Source organism: Pteropus alecto, unplaced genomic scaffold, assembly GCF_000325575.1.
Source record: "Pteropus alecto unplaced genomic scaffold, ASM32557v1 scaffold59, whole genome shotgun sequence".
NCBI lineage: Eukaryota > Metazoa > Chordata > Mammalia > Chiroptera > Pteropodidae > Pteropus > Pteropus alecto.
The window spans coordinates 1070427-1077324 of NW_006443292.1; the positions used below are offsets into that span (position 1 = coordinate 1070427).

The following is a 6898-nucleotide window of genomic DNA, read 5'->3' on the forward strand; positions in this document are numbered from 1 at the left end:
ACGGCACTTTTTAAACCTACGATTGTTCATATCTCAGGAAATATTGTCTCAAGTCTCAGAAATCATTTCTGTCTTCAAGCAGCATTTTCAAAAATTCTTTCTGCGGTTGTGTATTTCATGATCTTTGTGAAGACCCGAATATAAGGAAAAACCCTCTTTTCAGCAGAATCATCTTGGGGAAAATGCCGGCATCATCTCGCTGTTTTCTTTAGATTCAGGATGTTCAGCAGATAGATTTAGAGTGGATGGGGAAGAGTACCAAAGGATGCCAGACGATGCTGTGGGCTTTGACGAAATGCCCAGTGTTTTACTATCTCTGTATTATTTATGAGAAAATCCACAATACCAAATCATTGTAATAACTGATGTTCATTTTCACTAAGAGTCAGGACAGTTGATAGAGCAGAAGTCCAAGGGGGCAGATCCTGGCTATGGTCCATATGCCGTTTAAGCTTATAGTCCTAGAGAAGAAATGAATGCCCTTGATAAGCTCTGCTGTCAGCGGTATGCCAGTTTTAAAGTTTTCTATATCTTTGCAAGTAACAGGTAGAAAAAAATTGATCACTCATACCACTGTGATCAAAGTGGAAGGGTATGCTTCATTAGTGATTATTGATGTTATGATTATATAGTCAGAAACAGAAATTAAACTGGAGAAATTGAATCCTCATTATGTTGCTGGTATTTTAGAACATTAGAGTAATATATGTATATATTACATACATAACACATATACAATATGTACACACATGTGCTAAGGTGACTTTACTTCCCATTAAAAATTTAAAAATATTTTTATATAAAGAAAAAAAATTAGTATAGCTTTTCAAATGTCGTAAAAGATACTAATAACCAAAACCTATGTTTATTACTAATATTGAGATATTTGCAATAACGAAAGGCTTCAATGCTCTATAAAAAAGATATATTTATTGCTTTTTCAAATTAATTCTTTTATAAACATGCTATTTTATTGTGTGATAGAATCTATTCAGTATTAATACATTTAAATTTATATGTAGCTTGGCATTTTTTATATGCCTGACATTTGTTTGTATATAAGTAAGAAGACTTTTTATTTGATATTTGCAATAACGAAAGGCTTCAATGCTCTATAAAAAAGATATATTTATTGCTTTTTCAAATTAATTCTTTTATAAACATGCTTTTTTATTGTGTGATAGAATCTATTCAGTATTAATACATTTAAATTTATATGTAGCTTGGCATTTTTTATATGCCTGACATTTGTTTGTATATAAGTAAGAAGACTTTTTATTTTAAAGAATCTCAAGTAATCTATCTTCTTTTGCAGTCCATCCCTCTAAAATTGGTAAAAGATATTTTAATGTTCTCCATAGCCAGTATTATATATGGATAGCCATACATGGTTATTCTAATAGAAGAGCCTGTCAGATATTTCTATTAGAGTTCATCTCACAAACACCTTGTGTCCAATGTAACCTAAAATTTTTAAGCAATAGGTCATCCAGTCCGATGTCATTATTCCTGAAGTAAACCAGGCCATAGCCTTGATTCACGAAAGAGATGATAAATTGTGCTTTGAGACTCAAGGTGAGCATAGCTGTAATGTTTAATGAGAGCAACGTACTTCTCTCAGTCGCTGCTAGTCTTAAATCTCAGCTTTTTTGAAAAAAAAGTGACCACGTTCTAACGATTAAGAGAGAGAGGAATGTTTTGTCCAGGACGAAGCTGAGGAACGATGAGCACATCAGGCTCCCCTGTCCACAGCGGAGGCCCTCGGAGGGAACGGTACTGCCTCTTCTACTTGGCCAGGAATCCTCAGACTCTTGAATTAATATCACTGGGAAAAATGCAAAGCTAATTTCATAGACTATAAAAAGATAATGAAGTAGACAGTAGGTAAATAGAAAAATGGTTTGAATACTGAAATGTTTTCCGATCAGAACTGTATCTCAGTACAAACGATGACGTTTATCTTACCTATTGAGAGGTCAGCCCGTGAAGGAGGAAGCTGTTCGCTATGGTCAGCACGCACATGGGAAAGTGCTCTGCTCTGGATGGCCTTATCGTAACTGACAGGCTGCTGTGAAGAAGCTGCTGGAATCGTGACATGTAGGGGTTACTTCAGCATATCAGTGTTGAAACCATGCTGGTCACCAAGTGCACAGTGCGCCTGCCGGAACGCAGTGCCTGGTCGGTGACCCTTCTCTCGTGTTCCGGGAATCAGAGTGCAGGATGACAGGAATGTAACAGCACAGCATGTGGGATGGGTTGCAATATCCCTTCTTTAAGCGGCGCAGTCCTCCCTTAATATTCAGGTTCCTATCGTTACGATAATCCGTATGCCGTGACGAGAAGCTGAAGAATGATCTTTCAGGAGGCAATGAAGGAACAAAACTGGAAATGCCATCCTTACTCATAATTTGGAGTTACTTGTTTCCATGGACATTTCTTTCATTCTTGTGACTTTTCGGCACTTTTTGCCATATAAAAATCCACCCGTCCAAGTGCCAGAAATTTTCAGACATTGCTGGATTTTCTTGGCTTATTGGTGGTCAGGTTGCCGCTTGGAGCTTTTCTCTTTTTTCCAATGTTAATAAGATGACTACCAAATTAACATCATGTGACAATATCAGAGGAATGGAGAAGACACTGCAAGGAAGGGGAGATGCAGGTTTTGAAGGAGTAGCCTTATTTGATAAACGAGCACGATAGGGGCCACAGCAGTGCCCGATCCAGGAGTCCAAAGTTTCAGAGTGCGCCCCGGTCCAGTGTCCCAACTGCGTTCTAAGTTCGTCTCAACTTGAGGGAAGTTAGGTGGGTGGTACGTATCATCGAAGCAGACTAGGACCTTGCTCAGAATCTGGGTGGCGTTTCCATTGTGCGGGCTCCTCGGCAGCACCGTCAGGGGGAGCTCTTGGTCTGTTCCCACACAGGGTTGGTCTCTCCTGACTGGCAGACTTCTCCACCCTCGCGTTAGTGCAGGAGCCCTTTCCGTGTGCTGTGACTCATGCCTTAAGTGAATCAATGTTCAGTTCAATGAAGATTAGTCCCCCTTTTCTTTGCCTTTCATTTGTACGGCGCTGCCTCTCACTTTCGTCTCTGGGTTGTGGTAGAGATGTATAGAAACAGAGACCCGCTGTACAGATCTTGGTTCTGCCACCACTACCCGGCCTGGCGTTTGTGCCAAGCCTCTTCTGCCTCATGGGTATTTTGAAGGTTAACACCGAAATGAACATGCCTGACACATAGTTACGTGCTCAATAAATGCTATTCCCAGTCTTCATTCAATTTATTTTCTTAGAGTATAGTTGATTACGAGGAATTTCACAGATTATCGTCTTGTTGATATTTTGCTCATAATTTCCCTAACTTTTGAAATATAAGCATTGCTAATCACTTATAGCTATTCAGCTGCTTCTAGTTCTCAGTATGGAGATCTGTCGTCGACAGGCCGTCGGCTTCAATAGTCTGCCAAGGATCATGGACTCTCATCAGTGTAAAGTTTGGAAGTATGTAGAAGACATAGCGGTCCCTAACTTACTGTTACCATGATAGCGAATGAATGCAGTTTATGTCTGCTGTTCCCTGGATCAGCAAGGGAATCACTACGATCTTAGTGTTTGGGTTCTTAGTAGTATCTTTATTTATTCAGCAAATACACTTCCTTTGTTTGAGAGTCTGGGGTAGGCCCTGGTGACATGGGGAGGAATAGGACTTGGTCCTTGCCTTCGCATGAACCATAGTGTCTAATGCGAATTATACTGCTGAGGTCAGGAGCATGGCCTTCGAGGCTTCAAGCCAATTTCTGAGTTTATCTACTTATATTACATTTCTTGATTTCTGCTATTTAGTGTATATATATATTTGTGTGTGTGTGTGTGTCTGTCTATCTGTCTCTCTCTCTCTATCTCTCTTGTTAATAAATTGAAAGCTGTGGTCTGTCCCTTTCTCATTAAGAAGGACCTACACATTTCAGCTAGTTAAATCAGTCCCCTCCTAAACCATGCTTAAGATTCACCTCCACTATGAATTCTTCCTGGACCTTAACCAACCAACTTAAATTTCTCTGAGCTTTAATTTCCTCATCTGCAACGCGGCACAAACTTTCCTTACCTCACAGAGGATTAAATGAGATCGTGCATGAAGCATGGTTTCTCGCACAGAGTGGGAGGAGCCAGCACCTATCACCGGGAGCTCGAGTGTCCCAGCTGCCCCCTCGCACTGGGCCATAGCACTCTTCGGAAGGGATGGCAGGGGCGCGCATATGTTGGGTTTGTCCGCATCAGGCCCCTTAAATGATTTACAGGGCTAAATCTGGAGCAAAAATGTACAGATGCGGAGTAGAAGAGATATAAGGAAAGTATACAGTCAGAGATCAGAGATGGGGGCAACTCAGCCCGTTGCTAGGGAGCGCGAGGGAAGTTTTCTTAGGAAAGGTGACATTTGCTGAAAAGCAGAGGTTATCGTGAGCGTTCCTTGAAGGTAATGATGTGGTGGCCTGTGTACATCAGGGCCTGGTTCAGTGCCAGGAGCAGAGTGGGTGTTTAATAAACATTTGTCAGATGAAGAATGTGACCTCTAAAATACATTTATCACTTGTCACTCAACTTCTGTAACTGATATAAAGGTAAAATTATTTAAATGAGAAACCTCTACTTGCCGTTCAAGGAATATAAATGAATTTTAAAGTGGTGTTGAAAATAGCAAAAGCTATTGAGCAGAAGGTGCTAAAACACCGTGAAACTGAATTGCCGGTGGTGTGACCGTGTCAAGGTGACATGGCACCTGGATGTAGAAGAAGTCATCTAGATGTTTTACCTGTAAAATTAGGCGGAACAAAGAGGAAAAGTACAGACCCAAGCGTACCTATGTCAGTTTGCTTGGTGGTGTTCGCTTGGTGCCATTGGGGATCATTTGAACATTTCTCTTATTAATGGGAACATTATTTTTATCCCAAATAAAAATACTTGCTATTTAAATTTTATCGAAAGTCCCCATATATCTGGAACGTTTTAAGGGAAATAAATCAACCCATAAAGGGTCCATAAATTACTCTATAAACATTTGGATGTCTTTGTTTCTTCTTCCTCCTCTATTCCTGTTTATATCGTAATATTAATAAATGCAGCATTTTAATGAGCTTTGACGGAATGATCTTCAGAGAGTTGGTGCGGTGCATGCCTTGGAGACACGGAACAGAAGTTCCCCGTTACTGGGAGGAAGTCTGTTCCTCATTAGCTGGGACAGCTAAGAGTGTGCCGGCTCCGGAGAGCGGGGGCCACAGCTCGGGCCACCTGTGTCTGCGCGGGACTGGCTGCCGGTCTCTGCCCCGTGTGGAGTTGCCCCAGGGCTTTCATTAAAAGTGTCAGATGGTGTCCCCAGAGCCAGCGCTGATGGAATGTCATGCTGTTGTCTCTGGAGGAGCAGCACTGACACCTACTAACAGTCTGACAAACGGTTAAGTAGCTGCTTCGGCTTGGGTTAAGGAAGCCAGCATCCGCTACCCGAGCACTAAGCCGAAAGCTCCTGTTCCCTCACGCCCGTGGCTTTTCGTCTGTGTTGGCAGGTACCTCCCCACCCAGCCCCTGCCCCGTGCCCCACCAAACCCGTCCCCGGAGTAAAGCGGTCTTTAAATAACCAGGACTTTACAGGCGCTGATGCATTTTTGTGTCTTGATTTTGATTGAAATCCCTTCTAGTTTGGGGGCATTTCCCACTGTATGTTTTGGAGAAGGGGTTAGAGCCCAGTTTCAGTGATGGAGACAAAGAAGCCAGGACTCGCTTGCTGAGCCCTAGCAATGAGGGCCTGGGTGCTTGGCTGCACAGGAGCCATCAGATGGTTCCTCTGAGGCCCTGACACCTGCATCAAGTGAGGCCAAGAAGCGGAAGTGGAGACTTCGTGTTGGAGACGGCCGTTCTCAGGGTCCAGGGACAAGCGGGCCCGTGGGGCCGGCTTTCCTGGGAAGCGGAGGCCACATCGGAGCTTCCCTTGGTGTGGGACCCCGACTGAGGTTCCTGTGCCTGCGCATTCCTAAGCAAGTTTTTGGTTTCTAGTGATTTCTTAAGCCCAATTTTGCAATGACTCTGAGAACCGATTTTGCAACGTTTGCAATGACTCTGAGAACCACTTGTTATTAGTTTAATAAATTATTTTTCTGCTACATTTAGACAGGGATCACCTCTTTCGTTTGTTACTGGCGAGCCTAACGCATTCGTTTATGTCCATGGCTTGATCATTGTCTATTGGCCACTGAAATGATTGCAGTGACTTGAAAGCTTTGGCCAGGCATCTAAGTGTCCAGGCCACTAGTCACTGGTCCTGAATTTCCTGTTTAATACTGACCCTTACCCATGCATCTGCAGTTCTTATTTATTTATTTATTTATTTATTTATTTATTTATTTATTTAAATATGATCTTCATGCAGGCGCCTGCACGTGTCAGTCTCTCTCTCTCGCTGTGCATGTCTCAGAGCTCCTGGTTATTAAGTGAATTAGATGTAAGGTTGGTGACCTGAGTGGGAGGCCAGTAGGTCAAGAGGTCTGAGCACTCTCTGCATCAGGCCCTGGCCGGGGTCTCCTTGGCCGTTTGCTGGAGGAGCATCTGTCCTTATGCCCCCAATTAATTCAGTACACACTGCTTTGCAAATTGCCAACGTGTTGCAAAGACAGGCAGTGCGTTCACGTCATAGGGACATTACAGAGCCATTCATTCTTTCCCCGACAGTTCCAATTCTAGATCCTTCTGCCAAACCCAACACAAAGGGAGAGAATTTTTACACGGTAACTTTCTCGGTCCAGCTTTGGGTTTGAGATTTTCTAATATTTTCTAATATGTGTGTGTGTGTGTGTGTGTGTGTGTGTGTGTGTGTGTGTGTGTGTGTGTATTCGAATATATATATATTTTCGAAT

At 42.5% G+C, this 6898-nt stretch overlaps 1 protein-coding gene across 1 annotated transcript in view; it reads left to right on the top strand.

Annotated features, from left to right (window-relative positions):
• MCTP2 (multiple C2 and transmembrane domain containing 2) overlaps nucleotides 1–6898 on the top strand; it is a 131898-nt gene that overhangs the window by 62143 nt on the left and 62857 nt on the right. The window lies entirely within an intron of this gene.